Source organism: Pseudopipra pipra, chromosome 17 (genome assembly GCF_036250125.1).
Source record: "Pseudopipra pipra isolate bDixPip1 chromosome 17, bDixPip1.hap1, whole genome shotgun sequence".
NCBI lineage: Eukaryota > Metazoa > Chordata > Aves > Passeriformes > Pipridae > Pseudopipra > Pseudopipra pipra.
Genome location: NC_087565.1, coordinates 619600 through 642456, shown reverse-complemented (window position 1 = coordinate 642456; position 22857 = coordinate 619600). Strand labels below are relative to the sequence as shown.

The window sequence follows — 22857 nt, the reverse complement described above, 5'->3', positions numbered from 1 at the left end:
CTCTCCTCCCCCTGAATTAGTAGAGAACGTTTCCCTTCCTTCTGCCTCTTGTTCTGTGTTCCATCTGACAGAGCAGGTGTGGGGCTGCCTGGCTCACCTGGCTGGCAGATAAAAAGCCAGGCAGTTCCCAGTTCAGAATCCTCTTCCCTGGGACAGCCTCCAATCCTGTGTCACTGACCATCCCAAACACTGCATTCTAATCCACAGGAAAGTTCTTTCCTGCAAAGCCCCAGAGGCCCCAAGCAGAGGACTGCTGTCCACACAGGATTCCCCCAGCAGACCAGCTCACCTGCCTGAGCTCATGCTTGGCATGTGCAAGCTTGGCAGTGCCACCCCACCAACTGCATCGTCCATGCTCAGGGCTGCTGTCAGAGGAGACAGAGTTTTACATAATTCTGCTCAAGCATCATTTATATCTTGAAATGTGATTTTTGGCTTGCTTTCCCTTGCTTGCAAATTACATCGTGTGTTTACTTGCGTGCTGGTGGTTGGAAAATCATCTTGATCTGTCTCAGACATCCAACTTCCCAGCTTGTCCTGACAGCATCTTGCAGGAGGGAGGTCCACGAATTCACCTTGCTCTGTATAAAGACAAATTTACCTTTTAGAATAACATCAGCTTTATCATTGTACAATCTCTTACCAGACAAGCGTGGTTATGAGCCCTCCTGGCCCTGAAACCTGTTTACTCAGGAAGTTTCACTGAGCAATTAGGTTTTGAAACAGAAACAAACTTCTCAGTCTACTTCCAGCAGTTGTTAATAGCATCTCACTGACTGAGCCAGTGCTTTGATCAGGATTTCTACAGAACTGGCCAAACACACCCCCTCTCAAAACCATACTGCCTCAAAATCTCTACGTTTTGACAAAGAAATGCACATTTGTGCCTAGTTCAGAATACACTGAGTTACACTTTCTCCACAAGAAAGTGTCACTGTGAGCTTTGTCTGGGAGGGAAGACAATTCTGGCTCTTCCCTCCAGCCAGTGCATGAGGTGAATGTGTATTCACATTCACAGAGCAGGAGCTCTGCTGCTGCTCTGGTTTCTCCAGGACAGTCAATGACTCAGGGGGTGCTTCCCAAGCCTTGAGCTTTCAAGGTTCTCTTCCCCCCAGGACTCCCATTCCCTTCTCCCTGCCTGTGATTTCCAAAGGACAGTTCACTGTTCCTGACACAGCCCCACAAGGAGCAAAGTCCTCTGCCCTGAGCTGTGACCTGCTGCTCCTCACCTGAACCCCCACTCACTCCAGGGCCATTGTCCTGTGTGCACAACTTGGCATCCCATGCTCTGGGAAACTTATCACCAACATGTTTTCACTTCCCCAGTAATATGGAAGCAGACTTGGATTTCTTTTTCCCCCTCCCCATTTCACTATATTCCAATTTCTTGGCTGAATTCTCTCCATGAACATTTCCCCAGTGGGTTGCCTGCAGACCCTGCCCATTGATTGCTGCCCACCTGAGACCACAGAGCTGGTTCTCCTCCTGCCTTACAAGAGCAACAGCAGAAGCTTCAGGGTTTCAGTACTGCACAGGCAACCCTTTTCATTAGTGCAAATTAATTTATCTTCTTCTCCGTGAGATTCCATAAGAAGAAAACTAACGGTGATATGAATAAGCTGGATAAGGAATAAAAGTTTTTTGTCCTTAATCTCATTAATATTTCCCAGTGAAAACACTCACACTACTTTCATGGGCATATTCCTCACAGGATAAAACACCATCCAGCCTAACAAAAGAGTTCAATGTGAATTTATGGTTTTTTACTGAAATATGTTTTTACTTATATTGTTTCAACATTAAAAAATTAGCATTATAAAGCATTTATACATAAACATGCACACCTAACTATAAACTACTGGTAACTTCTTTATCTGTCAAATACTGCATTCATGAATAATGATGTATTCAGACATATGAAAGACCTCACAGTTTAGATTTTTTAAAAGTTAATGCACTCTTATAAACAAATTTAGCCTTTTTAACTGTTTAGTATTTTCCTGTGTATTTTTCAGACCACTGACTAAATGCCTGTGCCTTAACCAATTAGTTAATGAGCAATGTAATTTGGAAGCAATTGCAATTTTCCAGAAACCTGAGAAACTATGAACACTGAAATAGTAAATCAAATCAAATCAACCAACTTCCAAACCCCTTTTTTAGTATTTGGTAATACACAGGACTGTTAACATTTTCTCCAGTATCAATCTTTCTCCCTTTATCTCCACCTCCAAAGGATTTGCAGCTCAGGTCACTGTAATATATTGCACTCCAACATGTTTCACCTCAAATTTCCAGTAAGGCACACAGCTCTTTTGGGCTTTCCACAGGCATCAACTACTAATTCTTCCAGGCCCCTCTTTAAATCTCAACCTTCAATACTGTTGGATATCACAGCACATGTATAGATTTACTACTATAGCTTTCTTTAACCAAAAATAAAGCATGACAGGATGGCACTGCCCCTCTGGGGAACAGGCTGCTCAAGGAAGATGTACCAGGCCTTGACATGGATTGTTTGAAGAACACCAGGACACACACAGAGGGGGAAAATAAGAGGAGAAGGAAGAGGGGCTGTTTGTAAACGTAGACAAATCCTTCCACAGACATCATTCGGGGGATATCTGGTTTCACTGGTCAAGTATAATTTGTCTAATCTGGCTTCGAAATCATTGTTCTCCCCTTAAAATACCTTGGTTGTATGAGACAAGATATGAGTCTTCAGGAGGCTGGCAGGGTGAAGAGAGGAAGAGAAGGAGGGAGACAGAAAGTCAACAGATCAATAAAAGCACTTTAGGATAATGGCTCTGCCTCGAGCAGACCAGGTCTGGATTCCAGGCCAGCCCAGCACTGCCAGGAAATGTGTTTGCAGGAGGGAAATGTTGAATGCACAGCGTGGTGGCACAAAGTGAGGTTCTGCTCCTGCCCCATCCTGTTCCAGGGATGTGTTTCCCCTCTCACTTGTCTCTGATCTCACACGGGTGCTGTCCACAGTCAGCAAGACCAGGGAGCCAGGGGCTTTGCAGCTTCTTGGAAAGGAAGACAGTAAAAGAAGACATTAGGACAGAGTGGAATGAAAAGATGGGACACAGAAGTCTAAGAACATTGATTTCCACCTTTTTGTGTTGGCTTTTTTTCATGGGCAGTTACATGGAAACAACAAAGTGCCTGAGTCAGGTCAGAGCTGATCTTTAAGAAGTCACACCAGTATCTGCATATTCACACCACTCCCAAGAGACTTCCCAACTCGAGGGAATTTTATTACAGTAAGGGCCCCATCTACTGCCACAAATTTGCAGTGAATCAAACCACGTATTTAAATATCTTTTCTTTCATTAAAACACTTCCATTAAGTAATGCCCAGCCATTCCACTGCACTTTCCATCTCTCACTCTTATCCCCACACAGGAGATCATCCATCAGCTTCCCCAGGCACCCCCATGATGCACAAGGCAGAAGAGGCTGCCCATGGACCTCTTAAAAGGTAAAGCAAAAAGTCATGGAAAATTTACCTTCTTACTGTGCACCTCCAACCTGCACTTTAAAGGGTCCCACATAGCACAAAGCTTTGGGTTGCTCAGGAGTCTGTAAAAACATCTGTGAAATTCCTACTCATGAGACTGTGGCATAAAATCAAGTGTTGGCAGCAGGAGAACTGGGACCTGAATAAAACACAAAATAGTTCAAATGGAACAGGATATTTATACTAACATAAGGTGGTTAACTGTGGGGCGGGGGTCCTGCACGAGGTTTAACTTAGTTGAAGTTTTGGGCTGGGGGGTATTTTAGAAGCTATCAATCTTTCAAGGGAATTTTTTCCCCCATTAGCACAATAAAAACAGTCATAGGAGAGGATGGCCCTATAGCCTGAGACCCAGGAGCTCTGCTGGGTGCACTTCTGGAGGAAGGACCTTCATTCACTGCAAGGTGCAGAAGCCTGGCAGGAAGGGAGTAGTGAATTCCTGCTGCAGAAGTGCCCACACAGCCACCCCCACACCACCCTCCTACAGAGAAAGCAGCAGCTCTGTTTCTCAATACTGAGTAAGGGGAGCACAACAAAATGAAGAGAAACACTGCAGATTGTTTCTCTTTAATTACCCTCTCTCAGTATTTCTGCTCATCAGCTGGAACTCCCTGTTGCTTTTTTAAAGTAAACAAAACAGTGAGGTTTTAATACTGACCCACCTCACTTCTTTGGTCTGACTAATTGCTGAAACTGGCCATAAATTGTCCTTTTTGTGACCTTCTGAATAGCCTCCTTTATTCTGGACGGCACACATCTGCTTTTGTGTGTGCCCACTTACACAAACACATCCCTCTCCTGTGGCCAGGGTACAATTTCAGCCCCACATGGAGTTTTGCCTGGGGTTGAGGTCCCTGAGGCTGAAGAGAAATAAAGTGCTCAGAGGGGAAATGGCATGTAGACGTGGCTCTGACATTCATCTGCATGGAAAATGTTCCCTTCAGGTGAGGCTGGTGAAGGAATCACATGAGGAAGGTTGGGAGCAACCAGGTAGAGGGAAATACTGCAAAATGCAACTGTACTTTCTCCTCTCAGAGCAAACAGAGCCATATTCCTACCAGCCTGAGCAACCAGCAAGAGGACAGCACAGCCAGGCAGGGGAATGCTTGGTGCTGAGCCACATGATGCCATTTCAGACCCTTGTTCAGTGTTTCTGACATGAAAAATACCTCAGTTCACACATCTATCAACATGCCATAAGATTAAATGAAGCAGGGATCTAAGCAGCCAATCCAGCTTCTTTTTTTCCTCTCCTAAACTGGCTAACATGTAAGTAATCCTTTCATCGTGGTTGCTCCAACTGCTTTAGATGTACCTGTCAATAAGGAGGCCATTTAATTTTAATCAGTGCTTTCTCTCACACACAGTTCCCAACTTGTTGCTCACTTAACACCTAAACTATTTTTTTTAAATCAAACTCCCTGATTTTTCATCACCACTGATGACAGACAGGGAGGAGGGGGGGCAGTTCCTCTGTGTCACACATGGGTTTGATGAGCAGCAGGGCCTTGGCTCTCAGGGGCAGCATGAGCAGCCAAAGCCTTTCCTGGGGCAGTGTCTGCCCAGGGGAGTTTGGAGCCTCCTGCCCACCTCCATCCTCTCCTGCCCTGCAGTGCTCCTGAGGGAAGCAGCACAAATGGCTGGGAAAAGGAGAAGGGCTCTGGATGCAAGTGCAGAAATTCATGGGGAAGATGTTCTCAAGTACAATTCACACAACCACCCATTGACACAGAAAGGAGAATTTCTCAAGAGCTCTGACAGCACAAAACATTCAAGGAGTTTAAAGGGGGTTTGCCTTCAGTTTTCAAGAGGATTTCTTCCCCTTCATTCCTGGTGGGAAAGCTTATGCCTTTAATTGTATCACTATAAACTAAATAATACATCAGGGTTTTTTTTCCCTGTCAGGCATGGCAATGGCACTGAACGTATGCAAAGTTTCCACTAAAGGTTTTTGTAACTTAATTTTCCTCTGGAGATTAGAGGAAGCCAGATATTCTGTTTCTTGCTGGAAGTTGGCTGGTAGCCACGCTGCACTTCCCTGTCATCCCTCCCCAGCCCCCAGCACTGTTAATCACAGGGCTGTATCTTCCCTGGATTTCTCCTGTCAAGCTATTAAGGGGATACGGAAGAGGGAAAGAAGAGAATCAGCTGAGCTCTAAAGCAGCCCAGGCCCCAGAGTGCCTCTCCCCCTTCCCAGTGCTGAGCTTGCTGTATCACTGCACACACTCTGGCAGAGCCAGAACGTGCTTTCCTGCCCCCAGAGTCCATGGCTCGGGTTTATCTCCCAGAGGAACAGGGCACACAGAAATCCTGCTGCACAGAGCCAGCACAGCCCTGGAAAAGCATGAAACTGCAGCACAGAGAGGGTGCAAAATCCCTGAGCAGGGGCTGCAGGCTGAGGATGTTCCCCTTTGGCCACACCACAGCCCTGCCTGCACTGGGGGTTTTATGGGTTTGATAGCAGAGAGTTATCCCAACTCCATGAGTTCTGGCAGCTTCCTTTGCTGGGGAATTCCTGGCACGTGCTCAGTGCTGAGTGGAGGTGGTTGGCTGCAGAAAAAGCTTTATAAGGTTCACAAAGAACCCCCAGATCCAAGTTAGATTTAGGGCTGAAAACACTGATTTTATCACATCACTCCCTCCTCCTTTGCCTTTGAAGCAGAACAGAAACCCTGAGTCCAGCACACCCCACATCTCTGGAGAGCTTTGCCTTCCACTGAAGTGTTCCATGGGGACCCACTATCTTCAGGAGGAGACAAATGAACTCCCCCCTCTGGATATCTGAGGGCTTTGAAAATAGTTGGATCCCAGCATTTTTGGCTGGGTCTACCTCCCATCCTTGTACATATCAATAAATGAGAAGCAAAACTGGCTAACGTGGCTCCCACACATCAGAAAGAACAACCTTTGCATGATTTCAGCCTAAGGTGCTTCTTTGTAACCAACCAGGCAGCAAATAATCAAAAACACCATCAAAACACTGTTTTTCTGGTAATTTGAGAGGCTGTGACTGCACCAGAGACCAGGCCCTGCACTCCAGCAACACACTGCCCAGGGAATGGTTTTATTTCAGCCAAGTCCACTTTGCTGACCAGTGCTCTGATTTAAAAAGTACTTAGGTTTGTAAGAGATACTCAGTGAGCTGGGAGCTCACCTCAGCTGTTCTGGAAAATGGAACTTGGCTTTTAAAGAAAAGACTTGCTTGGGTAATCCCTAAATTCCTTTGAAAATAAAACGTTCATGTGCTAGATAAACATCTGTGGATAAGCATGATGCTACAATGGGTCACTACACGTATTTTTCCTAAATCTGTGTTTAATGGAGAGGAAAATCAAATTAATTTACCAATACCCAAGTTCCTTATTCAGGCAAAACATGTACTTACTTCAAAAAGACTCCCAGATTAAGGAATGAGATGAAAACTTGTGAGTGCACCTTAATGAACTGTTTACTCTAGCCATCCTCTCTCTAAATTTGAGCTGATTTCTTCATTTTAGATGTGCTAATAAAAAATCAGTCCCTTCTCTTTGGGATTTTTGTTTTTCTTTTGTACCTAGAAAGAGGGGGAAAAAAGACATTTCTATAAGTAACGGAGCTAGAGAATATCTACCACATGTGCAGCTTGTGTTTCTGGATAAATGTTTGCAAAAAGCCCATATAAAAGGAGGTGAGAAGGAGCACAGAAACACATGAGCGTGCCTGGAAGAGCAGCACACCTCCACAGCAGGCTGTGAGAGGGAAAGGTGCCACTGAGCGCTCAGCACAGGGTTCTGTGTTCCAGAGGAGCTCATCTTTCCTGCTCACCCTCACCTGCCCCAGCCCTCTCCCAGCCAGGCTGCCCTCGCTGCAACCTTTCGTCCTTCACTCGCCTGCCCTTCCTTCAGCTCCCCTCCACAACCATTATCTCCAGCAGCATAACTCCTTAAGATACACCTCGACATCATTTTGCCAGTGAATGCATTTCACACAACATTAGTCATATTGCACTGTGGATAATTTTTATGCTGTTGCTGTGCCTCTCCCCGGGACGTTGTTACAGTTTAATTTGTACATATTCTGCTGCCCGTGTAGTGTCACTCAGCTGTAACCAGAGAGAGCGGGATGGCTTCCTGTTATTGCAACAAATTTTCCCTTTAAGAAAATAAAAAATAAACTAAACAAAGGGGAAAGGAAAGAAAAGGAAAAAAACAAACACACACAAAAAAAAGAAAGTATTTTTCTTAAGAGTAAGTCCCTCTGCTTTCTAGGATTGGTGAACTGTAGCTAGGCTTCCAGGGTCAGCAGAGAGCCAGATCCCAACTTTGCCCAGCAAAAATAGATTTAGATTCAGGGTTACATCTCAAGCCCACTGCATAAATAAGTATATCCTGCAAATTTGTGTTTTGAACCAATTTTCCACCAAGTTCAGGGCAAGAGTTTCATATCTGCAACAGTTCTTCAGACTCTGCCTGGGTACTCATCTTCACCAGAGGAGCTAATCCAAGCTCCCTGCTTCCCTCCCAGATGGTGATGCCCGTTTGCTGGTTGGAGTTTATGTTACAAATCACATTTCAGCCCCAGGCATCAGTTCTCCATTCAGCCAACAGGGCAGCCCTGCAGCCTGTCAGCTGTTCTGGGTGTTCAACAGCCAATATCAGCATCCACACAAAGCACTGACCACACTGTTTTCAGTGCTTCTGCTCAGTGACAGAGCTCCCCATATGGAAATGTTTTGGAAAAATAAGGGATTACTTGGAAGGACACTGGGCTAACCCTGCTGAGTATCTGCTTTTCTTCTCCTTAGTTCTCCAGCATGGAACATTACTGCTGGTATTTTGGACAGTGACCATAAGGTCATAAGACTGAGTGAGTGATTGAAACTCCCTCAGCTCTTTGTTTACCTCTGGAAGACAAAACAATTGATAATTTCATCTAATAAACAAGAGTTCTGTCTAATTCTTTAAAAATACTAATTTATTTTTAAAGCAGCTAAGTTTGTCCCTCATATTTGAACCCTCCCTCAAGTAATGACATCTCACTCTTTTTACAGCCAATCATAGTGTAAGCCTTCCCCCCCATTGCTCTTAATCTCAGACTTATAAAAATATTTCTTGCCCTACAGATTTACTCCTCCAAGCTGAGAACATTAAGCAGACATGACTGGTTTGTTAGACTGCACCATAAGTAGAGTTATTTGGCTCTGAAGATAAAATAATCTGGGTTGCTAAAGAAGAGCTAATCTCTTGGGCTGAGACCCCTGAAAGTGTTTTGGTACCTTGAAGGCCCTGGGTGTTCCCCTCCCTAGCTGTGATGAGATACCCCTGTTCCGGTGGGCTGAGAGAATGCCAGGACAGGGAGTGCCCCCCCTTCTGTTCCAGGGCCCTGTTCTGAAAGGGGGGTTCAGGATCTTCAGCCTCCACCAATTTCCTTTAAGGAAAAGTGGGGTTTGCATCTTCTCTGAGGATCACTCACAATAAAAGACCTTGGGCGTATTTAACATGCTGTACATTTAATATCCTGTAATATGGGCAGATTCAAGGAGGAACTACAATCTTCTACTTCTGTTCCTCCTCAGGTCCTCTAAACACATTCATTCAAAAAACCTGCTCTGAGAGAAGGGGAACCATGGTTGTTTTCTAAGTCTCCCCAGTGCCCATGATGTTCTTCCACACAAGAACAAATCCAGGCCATGCCCAAACGAGGGGGTTCAAATGTCCATGAGCACTTGGCCCATAGAGAAGTTCTTATCATGCTTTGCTCTTGTGAATCAATCCTTTCAGTTAAGGTGGCTGGGGGATATAATTATGTTTTTATCTGCAATTACAGCTTTAAATTAGGATCCATAGAGGCAGCTACAGCCCTGCCATACCAACAGTCCTGGATGGCTCTTCTGTTTCCAGAGAACACACTTCTGACATAAACTCATTCATCTTCTATTAAAAATATAATAAAATTCATAGGACAAAAACTTAGACATCAATATAAGAAAAAGACTCAAGGAATCTTACTTTGCTTTTGTTTTTAGGTATTAAGCCAGCAAGACTTTCTTCCCTGTGGTTGCTTTCCTTAGGGACTTTCCATGGCCACATCTGGAATAAAGCAGGTGGGCAGCAGGCCAGCTCAAAGATGACTCTGTCAGAAGAGGAAAGGAAAATACACATCTATTTAGTTACTATACTGTATTTCTGGCTTCTTCAGTGTAAAATTTTGTTTGAGATGAAGCTTCTGCTGTAGACAAGGTTGGCTTGAGTTTTTTCGATCAGCTCTTCCAGGGATTCTGTGTACCCAAATATGCAATGCTTTCAGTTTGCACAAACTGTGATTATAAAAAAAAACCAAATCAAAAAAAAGACTTTATTAAATGGAAATTTTAATAGGGAATTGGGGTCTTATTTTTAAGAAACCTGTCAAAAAAGGGCATAAGCTTGTGTCAAATTAGAGCTTTTCTGAGAATGAAATTGCAACAAAAGAACCTATTTCATGCATTTCACATTTCATAGCATATTTCATAGTTGTTGTACAAGTTGGGGTAATATCTGCTGTGATTTATAGAGGAACAGAGCTGTAAGAAGCCTCCCTTCTAATTATAACTGGTTATGAGGTACATCACTCATATCAGCCTGGAATTTACTTCCATCTCAAACAAGAGCTTTTTTTTTTGCCTGTTTATTATCACAAACTGGCCACAGAAATGCTGATAAAGACATTACAGAAATTGTTATTAATGTAATCCCTTCCCAGCTGAGGTTCCTTCTTTTAATGCAGACTTGTTTTGAGTCTTTGTTTACAGGTTGTGATGTGTCAGACAGCAAACACCATCTCTCTTATGCAAAGTTGTGCAATGAAAGCCTTTCCTGTTCCTTGGCTCCATTAGGCAGAAGGGCTGACTTTGACAGAATGTGCAAAAGAACCTATAAATCCAATGATTCCCTCCACTTTTACAGTCAGTGTGTGCAAGGGCTTCACACGTATAGTAGATGTTCCATTTGAATGCAAAACATGCTAAAATTTGTACTGAAAAGCACTTAGGCTTTAAAAACATACCATAATTCTACAAAGAAAAATGCCTGACATATCTTTTGGCTGATTTCAAATTCATATATATTTTAAATGATCTATATACCCTAAGATGTGCATTTTATACAACAGCATGATAACCATTACCATTCCCCTCCATCTCACCCACAGATGGTCTTGATTTATTGGCCAGTTGTGTCTAGTGCACTGCCCCTCCCCAAATTCAGGCTGTAATTTTAATTTCTGTTGTTGCTGCTGCTGCTGTTATCTGGATGTAGTGCTTGCCATGAAGATACCATGGGCTTACCCTGTAAACATAATTGATGCTATTGAAGATAATGATTTAGGATCTCATCCATCTCCAGCACAGTTTGCCATTACGTGACTTGCTCTTGCAGGGATCTGATTTGTATCACAGACGAGTTGGCTTGATTGCTGTTTTGCCATAGAGTAATAGTTTCCTGGTTTCCCCTGACATGCTGAGTCTCCCTTGATCACTCAGGTGATCAGTCAACACATGAGTTAATTATGGGTGAAGGGGTGTCTGAAGCCCAAAGATCAAAAGATACGCACGAGGTCTTCTCCAAGTCATTACTCACCTTCTCAAGCATCAGGCAGTTCAGATTCCTGCCTCCTGCACTGTCCCTAAAGAAAGGGATAGAACAGTAGGAAACCTGAATCAGAGCCTCTAAAAGACACAAAGTGAAAAAGCCAATTTCTCCTAAAGAAGAAGAAAACAATCCATGTGGGTACCATGAGAGGGGTACTCTCATCCACTTATAATTTAAAAAAAGCATTTAAATAATCAATGGCAGCTGTATAGAGGTAGATAACCCAATAGATTGCCACAAGGCTCTCACCTGCTTCCCCAGTGACATTTCTTAGGTTTTAATGCCATTTCAGGGCAATGCTTTCAGGTATTGCCATGACCCTTACTGCTGTGCACCAAGAGAGCTTAGTGGCAGAAATTAGGAGCTACTGGACAAAATCCTGAGAACCCTCCCAAAAGGTGAAGGAAAAGCAGCTCTCTCCAGACCTTTTTTCCCCCTATTTCAACCACCCTCAAAACTCAAACACATGCATTAACATTCTCAGAAGCTCATTACAACTCCTAACCTGAACCACCTGCAGGAGATTCCCTCCTACATCACTCTGGGAATGGGCATCACAGCACCACAGGCCCCTCCTGCTTGAAGACACTGAGAGCAAAACTCAACTGGTTGGACGAGTCTGTGGAACAGATGGGACCCATAACAGAGAGCTTGTGGTGTTGTGCTGCAGCCCCAGGGTTATCTGTGTGGGGAGGAAGGACCCCTGGGTTGTGCTCCCTGCAGACTTGGGTATCAGCTCAACACCTGCACCCCTGAGCTGCACCTCTATGCACCCACCAAAACTGGTTTCTCCATCTCTGTGGTTTTCATGTTACTATATTAAAGGAGGTGTAACTGAGCAACACACCTCAAAGGTTTATTTCCTAAAATAATATCACTATTGCTCCACCCAAACTCATCCTGCCTTTATTTTTAAGGCAAAAGGAACTGAATCACTGAGTTGCAGATGAAGAGACACCACCTAAGGTCAAACATTCAAAATCCTTCAGTGCAAGTGTAACCCAGTGCACACAATTCCACATGTGCTTTCCTCCCAGTGCACACAATTCCACATGTGCTTTCTTCCACATGCAAATAAATGCTATGATGCACAACCCACTTGCACATATCTGCACGTGCCAAAGGGATTTACACATGTTAATGCTTGGAAAGCAAAGTGGGAGTGTGTATAAAATGGCATGCACAAAGTACATCCATCCATGTGCACATCCCTCTGGAGGCAGCACTACTTGGATGTATTTCTAAGTGGAAAAAACAGTTAAAAAATTGATGTGTCACCCTCTCTCCAAAACCTAATGATTACAGTCTGTTAATTACACCACATCTGTTGGAACCTTCAGCAAATAAATTGTGGACCTGATCTATTATTTGTAACACCAACAGAAATTACAAGTAACATTTTAAAGTTGCACATCTGCAAAGTGAGAGCAGAAGCTAACCATGCCATGTTATTCCTACCCTGCCACTTCTCCATGCAGGTGCTATATATTGTGACAAACCAGCTATAATAACCTTTTCTAAATTTTACTGTCTGCAGATGGAGAAAAAGCAGTGAGAAAATATAGAAAAAGGAAAAGAACATTAAAAAAATGCTCAAAACATAATGTGCAATTAGTCCCAGAGTAGCTCTGACACACTGTAAGCCACTGACATTGCTTTGAGCAAGATTCCCATAGCCTGGGATTCACCAATTGCTTTTGGATGCCCAAAAAATAAGTGAATCATAGAATGGTTTGGGTTGGACCTTAAAGATCATCTAATTCCAATCTCCCTGCTGTGGGCAGGGACACCTTCCACTGGAATGGCAGAGTCTGGCAGGGAGAGAGTCATCTCAGCACAGAAATGCTTTGACTTTAGGTTCTAGTTGTGGCACCTCTACTCCTGGTGTGGAATCCACATGGATTTGCCAAATCCCTGTGCTTTTCAGGGCACTCGGACACTGGTACAAACACACAGAGTGGCTGATCCACTTGTGTGGGAACAGCTCTGTGTCCTGCCTTGTGCAGGGCTCTGAACCACAGCCCCACTTCCCCCTCCTCCTGTTCTCCACAACCTGGTGTTACTTGGCCATGGTTTCTCCAATAGAACAATTCAGCCTTGAAGCAAATAACAGATTTTTTTCCAACAGCTGGCCCAGCAAACAATGCAAGATTTGAAAGTCAAGCTGGATCCCTTCTTCCTTGGCTTCCTCAACCAGCAGCAACAGCTCCCGAGAGCACATGGCAATTGTCTGGTGTGCACTGGGGCAGAATTGCCACCTTCTGCTGTGCAAGAGAAACAAGAGCCTTTGCACTCATTATTGTTACTGTGGGACCTGAGCATTAGTGAGCTGGTCTTGTCAGACTGCTTCAGCCAGCCCACTTCTTCACCAGAAAGCAAATAACTGCTCAGGCTGAAGTTTATGAAACTTTGGGGATTCACAAACGTGTTCCATGAATTTCTGGCAGTTGTCTGAACGTTCACAAATAATGTGATGCCAGTAATCAGAACAAGTCAAAGCTTGACACTCCTATTCATAAATCAGGAGATGTTTTATTTTTACTGCTTGAACAGTTCTGTTCCCAAGCACGATTGGATTTGAACCATCAAGCTGGAGGTGAAAGGACCTTTATTTAATGTATTTGTTTAGGTTTATACGAAATATTAAAAAGTGTCTATGCAGGATTCTAGCCACCTTTGCCTTATATTAAAGAAACAGGCCAACTCAGACAAAAACAAACTTTTTGTAACTTCCAAAAGCCAAAGAAGGTACAAAAAAGCCTCCTGGGCAGAGACCTCAAATCTTTCTCTATAAACTGAAAACTTTGCACATACTAATTCTCTCTTCTCCAGAGCCTGGGACATGGGGAGATGTGTCCCTCAGGTGAGCAGAACTGGGACTCACCCAGGCTGGAGTGGACAGGGATCATTCAGTCCTGCTCCTGCTGAGGAGATCTATCCACTGTTCTCTCCTTTAAACCACGAGGACTTCAGCCAAAGTGCCTCTGTGGCTTGCAGCTGCAGTGGTGTCACTGGGGAGACAGAGCAATCCATTAAGCAAAGAGGATCCAAGACCCAAGATTTTATGCCAAGAATCTCTTTGAGCCTCCCCCACAAGCCCACAGACACAGCCCAGCCCTGGAGCCCCAGCGTTAGCTGCTGATGGGGAGAACCCCCCCGTGCACATGGACACCCTCCCAGAGTCCCACCCTGCCCGTGTTCCTCCAACCCTGCCCCGTCCCCAGCCTGCCCAGGGCCTTCTGCCACTCTTGCACATTATAAAGGAGTTTCTCATTCAACCAGTTCCTCCTTTCATGGTCAAAAAATAACAAATTTATGATCCCAAAAACAGAAGAGGGAAGAGAAAGCCAACCTATTGACTTCCAGGCCTAAATTAAAACAAATCCATTAGGATTTTCTACCACAAGGTAGATGGTCCCTGAAGACCAGGCTCTGTCTTTCTGCTGCTGGCACCAGCCAAGAGCACCACTCCCTGTTCCCCAGCACCCTGCTCCCTGTCAGCCTCCCCTCAGGCTGGGAGCAGCACATGTGGGGAGACACAGCTTCATAAAATTGGCCTTTCTCCTCCTACAGTCAGAATGCACAAGTCAGTGACAGCTTGGTCTCTCCAGAGACAATCCCAGTTCTCTTGGAGAAACATCCTTTCCAAAGTAAACATGAAAGTCACAGTGGATCAGCTCTTTGCTCTCTTTGAATGCTGCAGAAAGGAAGTGCCAATAAAAAAGATTCCAAGAGGTTGTCACTCTCTGACAGGCTGTAGGTGACACTTTCCAAACCTTCTATGCAAACAAACCCCACCAGTTTCATGTTTTTTCACTAGAAGCTGGCAAAGGAAAGGGTTCCTCTTAAAATATTGAGCTGAGCTTTCTCTTGTGCAACAAGTGCCAGTAGGAGACAGGCTGAAGGAAGAGCTGTCCCTTCTGTCCAGCCTGACTCTCAGCAAAGGATGAACTCTTTTGGCCAGAGTGAACTGCTGGAGCAGCTCAACCACTCTGCACAACTTGCCCTGTGGCCACCTTCACTGAGCAGGGGATGTGTCTAATTCCCAACTCTTTCTGCATCCTTGTTCCAGCAGCAGTGCTCCCTGTGCAGCTCAGTGTCTGGGCATGTCACCACTTGATCTGCTGGGACCCCACAAAACAGGTTTTCCTGTCCCTCAGTCCCTTGCAGGAGCTGCAGGTGAGTGCCAAGCACTCCCAGGAGGGGCATGTTCCTCCCAGAGCCCACCCCAGGGCCTCCTGTCAGGCCAAGCCATGCCACATAAATGCCACTGCTGCTTCACTGGATTGCTCAGCAGGTCCTGTACTCCTGCAGAAGCTCCACTTCCCAATCAGAGAGGTTCAAATAAGCATCTCCCACGTCCCAGAACGATGCTCTAATTCCCTGGCTACCTGCTCTTCTCCTCTCCTCTTGTCAAAGCCTCCCTATTTCACAGAAAGGGTCCAACTCTCACTCAGTGAATGGGCAGAGGAAACAACATGATTTTATCTTTCATCCCACGAAGGATGATCACTCAGGGCTCCTGCTATTGCCCTGTGAGCTGTTTTCTGTAAATAACAATGTGAAAACCAGGAGCTGTTCTTAAGAGAGACAATGTCACAATGTACATACAGCAAAGACAGGTTACCTTGGATTTCTTTGGCAACATCACAAACCTGCAAAAAGAATGATGGACAAAAGCTCTTTTTAGGACAGCCTAGAAAAGTCAGAACATTTTTTTTCCTGGATTTAACCTCTAAGTCACTTTTACCCAAATCAAACCACCTGAGCAGCTGATTGAGGTCCCAAACCCTGGATGAAGTGAGGGGTTGCAGTGCCAAAGTCATTGTTGACTTATGACACATTTGATATCTGCTCATGTTTCCTGAGCTCAGGGGCTCGAAACAGCCATGGCTTTTTCCTCTAAGGACACTCAGGTGGGAACCCACATCTGACAAGTTCACCCAGCCCAAAGGACAAACCAGCACTTTGGCAGTACATAGATTGGGGTCAAGTCCAAAGTCAGGGCCAAATTCATTCAACAGCAGGTGAATTTTTGACTTCTCCCTGCACCTCACTGTCTCCTGTGCAAAGGACACAGAAGCACAAACTTCCAGGATTGCTTTGTGGGAAAATTATGTTAAAGGTTGTGCAGGTGCCTCTGATAGAGACCACTGAAGCAACTGAGGCAGGGAGGAAGGTGTGTTACCAGCTCCCTTCCCACCCTCAGCACAGGGGACATGCCTGCCTCTGGATTTCAGATTCATTACAGCCAGGCAGGAAAAGGTGGCTCACATGCACACAGTGCTTACCCTGCTGATCAATAAGCTTCCTTCCTGCCTGATAACCAAAGCACTTATAATATTAACAGTGTTATTTAAGATCTGTGGAAACTTTGTCTGATCCAAGCAAAGCAGAAATATCTTGACCTAGATACTGAGAACAAAACAATATTGAGTAAACTTCAGGACTGCCAGTTCATCTATCATTGCACTTGACGTTTTATTGAGGAATTGGAGAAAAACTTTTACCCCAAAGATTCTTATGCCAACATATTTATTCAGAGAGAAAAATCTGACACTTACCCCTTCTCCATTTAGATTAAAAGGGGTGTATTTTACAGTCCATTAATAAGGTACCTGAGCTGCCCTTTCAGTGACTGCAGATAACAACCACAGTTATATCAGGAAGCATAAATGAGACTCATCTCTACTTCTGCCTGAGGATAAAAGGAGTGTGATGAAAGAGCAAAAGAACACAGAGTATTTCCACCATTTTACAAGGTAGAGAGAAGGACCTGCACTGGAAGAGATGCTGACTGATGCAAAATGATTCAACAAATGTTTTGAGAAGCACCATCAGACTGTTGCTTCTTTGGGCTTTCTGTAATGCTGGCCACGTGCAGCACCTTTGCAAAGCAAGGCCTTGTTTTCTTCAAGGTCTATCCCAAAATTCAGGAGTTTCTGCAGAAAGGCACACCTTCACAACTTGTCTAACATATCCAACCACAAAGCTAAGGGACAACTTGAGCATCCAACCTTCTGTCCGGGAGCTGGAGCCTCACTGGGTCTCACACTCATCTAGCAGATTTCTTCTTATTCCTCTTATCCATGCAAATTTAGGTGCTTACATTTACATATTTCAGCAGATGGAGCATTTTAACTATTTACCTACCTGGAAGACAGACAGCTTAACAAAAGGTAGAAAAGGAAAAGAAGGACTTTCAGAAAAGATCAAATACATCATAAGCTTGGCAGACACTGTAGCCCTGAAACAGCAGTTTGAAACTTGCACCGTAACAAATCTTCCCCTGTACATTATCTCACAGGAAACAACACATGATAAATTCTTAGCACAATGTGATTCCCCTCCTTCCACCTCCTCCCCACTTCAGAAAGATTTAACATCTAATTCAGCTTTTGACGAGCTGCTCCATCACCGCGGGAGTGCTGCTGATCCCTGTCGGAACCCGCGGCCTTGGACACAACAAACTGAGAGCGGGGGGAAATTTTGGCCGTCTGTAATGATAAATAAATACATTACAGGATACAACTCTGGGGAATGGAGGCTGACACTGACTGAGCACCGTGACCTCCACACAACTGCCAAGTCTCAGCCGCTTCGCAAAAGTCAACTTTTGTTTGCCTTCCCCCCTCCCTCCCCAATGACAATTTCTTAAAGAGCAAATACAGGATGGAAAAGGAAAAAAAAGTAAAACCAATACAAGACAGAGAGCTCACAAACCCTCCTCATCTGCTGCCCAGAGGCAGTTTGGTTTTGACAGAAGAGTATTTAATTTCTTTGGTCTTCTGGAAATTGGGGGAAACCAGTCCATGCTGCATCAGCAGCAGTGGGACAGGGGAGCTGTGCCACAGGGAATGCTCAAATCCCTTTTAAAAAAGTTTTTGCATTAGGATGTGCCTGCCTTCAGGCTAGTTCTTGGCTCCAATTTGATTTTCTGTCTACTTGAGTCCCACTCACAAAATCAAATATGTATTGCAGCTGTTGAGTCTTCACATTGATGGCAACAGTAACTAAGTAGAGAGGAAGGAATTGGTTAGACAAGCCACCTCCTCATCCCTGGAAGCCTCACCCACTTGTATCAACCTGTCCCTAGACTCTCCTTTCCCCTTTCTCTCCAGTTGTACAGAAAGGTGGTACCTGCTGCGACCTCTCCTCATTTTACATGTGCACAGAACGATCAATACATGACAAAGGCAATGAAGTGAAAAGCCAGGTATGGACTGCAAGTGTCAACTCTTGTGTCCGTGTTGTGCTTATCATAAGGTATTGTTCCATTAACTCCATTAACATTTATTCCATTAACTCCATGTGCTTTGTGGGAAGCACAGAGAATTCAGCTTGATCACACATGCTCATGGCCAAGCCCTCAAAGCCCTTCAAAAACTTACAGCAAGGAACAGCACAGAAAAGCCTTCCCTGACTCTGACAGAGCTGATCCCAGCCCAGAGAGAGAAGAGCCTCCCCAGCCTGGTGCTGATCAGCCCCTGGCTCGTTGAGCCCTTCCTCTCAGGCACAGAGCCCGTGTAGCTCCACCACTCCTGCAGCCACCCAGCATCTCCTCCAGCCCTGCATTGCACATTCCATGTGCTCCAGCTCCCTCCAGCTGGCTCAGGGACACGTGGCACAGCTTGTTCCAAGGGTTTCCTCTGCTCCCCTCAGAGCCATCTCCTGCCAGCTCACCCCATCCTCCTGCTGCTGCCACCAGGCTCTCTCCACAGCTTGGGGTTTGCAGATCATCTGACTCATCATCTATTCACCAAAGCACCTATTTAATCCACTCTGCTCACAGTTACTACTATTAAAATACTTTGTATTTTCAAGTGTCCTGTGACTACTTACATATCATAATGTCCTTCTTATGTCCCCTGTCACCTGCACTTTGTATGAACAGCAGAGTGGATAAGGGAGAGGTGATTGGACTCCCCCAAACAGTGGAAGACTCATTATTCAGTCCCTTTATCTTTTCTCTCTGGTTTACATTTTTAATTTCTCAATCTATCTTGTTTCATTCTTTTTAGGTTTAGAGGATTTGAATAGTTCCCCTTTGGTTAACTGCAGGATCTTTCTAACGTGTCTTCCTACATTTGATTACTCTCCTGAAGATTTTCCATTGCTTCAAAATTCCCCCTTAGAGTAACGGGAGAAACCCAGTTTTCTTCAGCTTCCTCAATCCCTTAAGCCTGTTCTGCCAGGGAATACTTATTTCACATTAATTATACCTTTGATTGTCCTTGTAGTTGTTTCCTGCAAGAGTAATTTGAGTGCATTATGGTCTCTGTCAGCTTGGGGTACCACGGGGGCTGAAGTTACAGATTTCCATAAAATCAGTCAGGAGTTCCAAGGGGTGCACAAACGTTCCCCAAACCACCACTGAACTCATGCCTTAGCCTGCCCATCAGAATGAGACTGAAAATTTCTAGGAGAGCATGGATAACAAGAAAAAAAAAATCAGGAATAAATATGAAATCCATTTTCAAAGCTACACATCCCAAACCTTTCACTGGAGTCAAATACAAAAAACACCCAAAAAGCAGGACAAAACAAAACCCAACCCAAATGCAGGGAAGCTCTAGCTCTGATGCAGGTCAAACAGAAACAAGGTCCCTTCTAGCCCAGCCAACATTTTTGAACAGGAATTCCTCCCTTTAGAAACCAGCAAGGCCTTTGCTCCACCTCAGGCAAGAGCAGAGGGGATCTGCTGAGATCTGGGTGTCCAGCTGGGAGCAAATGCAAAGCTGCTACAGCAGTCAAAGTGGGTGGATATCATCTGCCAGGGCAGCCCTCTGTGCCCTCCCTTGCTGTGCACTCTGCTGTGTTTGAGCAGAGAGGCTGATAAGGAGGACTTGTCTGTCAGCAGGATCTGAAGCCCAGGGCTCTTTGAGAGCATTTGGGTTTGCTTGGCAGGTCATGCTGACTCCTTGTGAACCATTTATCATCAGAAAAAACTCCAGAGGTTGGCACTGTGCCAGTGTCTTCTCCTCTCTTCCCTCCTCCAGCCCTTTCTCCCCCCCTGGGTATTGATGCTACATCCAAACAAACCTCCAGTTTACATGGCAACAGAACATTTTATATAACCTCTGCATGGGAACACTGCACAAACCATTGGACAACCACTTGTGAGCACGGGAGGTGATTCCAGGAGATTTTTCTGGTTTTTGTCAAAACCACTCCTGATTAAATGAACTATAAAAGGGGAAGAGGATCTTTGGCACATGGGCCAGATTGGAAACACATCTTGGCACCCAGGACGCCAGGGGATCAGTGCACCTGTAGGCTCCATGTTCTAAATTTTGCCATTTTCTATCTCACTTGGAATCAAACTGGGGAGTCCAAAGTATTTAAGCCAGTTTGTGCATCATGGAATTGAAAACAAAATGATGCTGAAGGGATCTGCTGAGTCAGGGCTTTAATAAGACAAAGACTGAAATTTAGATTTTGGTGGACACTGAAGAATTCCATTGCTGTCCAAAGCAGGGATATCTGTGCAGACTGTGTACTTACACAGCTATAAAACAGCTAGGTCATCTTCACTTCCCTTCCCTCATCCTGTCACAAAAGGTTAATACTTTCATTAAGGACTTAATAAATATGTTACTTCAAATCTTTTCCCAGCATACCCACCTCATCTTTATATTGGGTTAATCCCATCTTTCAGGGCTTCCACTAGTTTGCTGAAAGGATCAAAAAGACATTTGATATCAAAAGGGGGAGAAAACAATTCAGGAGTTTTCCTGCTTTCCCTGATCCACTGAAGATACCCCTAAGGAGAACAGCAGGACCTGCAGTGACACTGGAGCCACTGGGCACTGCATTCAGCCCAGCACAGGACAGTGGATTAGGAAGGGAAGAGCTTTCCTCCAAGCCCTGTTAACAGCAATCACTCCAGATGTTTTGCCTGCACCACCAGCATTCGAGGATTTCCTGGGTACTTCAGCAAGTTCCCTGCATTTCTCAGCCCTTGGGACACTGCTGATGACTTTGGTTTCTCCTGCTCTCTTCCTCTACTGGATTATAGCCTTTTGGTCTTTTTCATTAGGTCTTAAATAAGTCATTGGGAAACATTTTGTGGCAAGTAGGTGGTATGAGAAATATATTCTCTGGACCTTTCCAGACTAAACATCTCCTGCCTGATTGCTTCCAGTGGGGGTGTAATGCATGGTCCAGTGCTCCTGCACCATTTGGGAAAGATAATAGTTAAGGTGTATCTGTCTATGTAGGTTATTACAGAGTGCATGTCATTAAAGGGTAATTCATGCAGCAGCCAGAATACAGTTAATATATGACAGAAATTGTGGACTAACTTTTATAGCTCTAAAGAAACTTTTCTATCCACCATTTTCATGACTGCAGTGATAGAAGTGGGAGAGTGTCTTAATTAAGACAATCTTTCCCCCATTATCTCTTCATTCCTTTGGGTCATTCCCATCTTCATGTTGACCCTTTTACTGCCTGCAACAAATTAATATGGACTAAAACCAAACCCTTTTTGCAGGGTTATTTTCAAGTCAAATATGTTTACTGTCCTTCCCACTCACACAGATGTATCACCAAAATCCACAGGGCCAGCACACCACAGCAAATGCCTGGGAGAAAGCAGCAGAGTGAGGGAATGGGACATGCCCCAGTACAACCACCAAAGCCTTCCTCATCTGCTACCACAGCCCCACTGACAGTACTTATGATGATTTCTGAGTAAACAGTACATTAGTTTAAAATATACGTTTAAGAAAGTATCACTTAACTATGACTTTTTAACAGCATTACTACTGCAGGAAAAAACCTGAGAACAGACTGCCTGCTGGTGTGGGAGAGAGGTCTGTGCATGGCCACGCTCAGCCCACAGAACCTGACACTGCACCAGCACTAAAAGGGCAGCAATTTTACTGTTCTGCCATTTCCCCCCTTCCAGCTGCACAACTCCAACCCTGCCTTTGCAGCTCTGCTGCTCCTGGGGCTTTGAACTCCCTGAGCTCACTAACTCAGGAATCAGCAGTTCACTAGCCCAAAACCACTTATTCTGGGGAACCTATTCCTCCTTTCACCAGCAGCAAAGAGACCAGATCAGCCTTTCTTCAGCAACTGGACTCTAAGTCCAGGACCCTGAAGTGCAGTCTAAAGTTAGGAAATTCAGTGGAAAGGTAAACCAGGTCCAGATCCACTGCAGGATCCAGACCTGCTGGACTCCATGTTCTCCAGGAAATTTTAAAGTTAGTATAAAAATACCTAGGTGATAATTCAGTGTACCCCTTCTCCTGTCCACATCAGGGGAGATGAGCAGGTCACTCGTGAGGCAGCCCAGAGGCTCTGCCCTCACATAAACCCCACACACAACATGCTGGGCTTTCATGTAAAAAACTCTTGACACACATGGCCCCCAGTCTCAAACTGGCTCAAAAAAAAAAGTCATCTGAAAGCCTCTACTTTTGCTGTCCCAGGAACACTCCTGACTTCATATGGGCTTCAGCTTTTCAGTCCCTATTTAATGCCTTTCACATTCAGGGAAGCAAAGCCACCCACATTGTAGGAAGTGTTAATAGGCTGCAGTGATTGTCTATAATCCAGCACTGGCTGGAGAGTTATCACAGCCCATTGTCACTTCATCAGTTGCCAGCCTGGGACAACAGAGGTGCCTCCTCTGTGATCCACGCTGCTCACAGTGATGGAGAGCCCAGGAAAGCACCCACTGGAGCTGCCCACCCTCAGGATCAATGCTGGAGTCCTCCA

General features: G+C 44.8%; 1 long non-coding RNA gene across 1 annotated transcript in view; it reads right to left on the bottom strand.

Moving 5' to 3' along the window:
- Positions 1-273: 273 nt before the first annotated feature.
- LOC135423824 (uncharacterized) overlaps positions 274-22857 on the bottom strand; it is a 276468-nt gene continuing 253884 nt past the window's right edge. The window contains exons 4-7 of the long non-coding RNA XR_010434971.1: positions 14015-14141; positions 11119-11164; positions 9511-9634; positions 274-581 (exon numbers count right to left, since the gene is read on the bottom strand). This is a non-coding gene — a long non-coding RNA (uncharacterized LOC135423824). The remainder of the gene's footprint in view (positions 582-9510; positions 9635-11118; positions 11165-14014; positions 14142-22857) is intronic.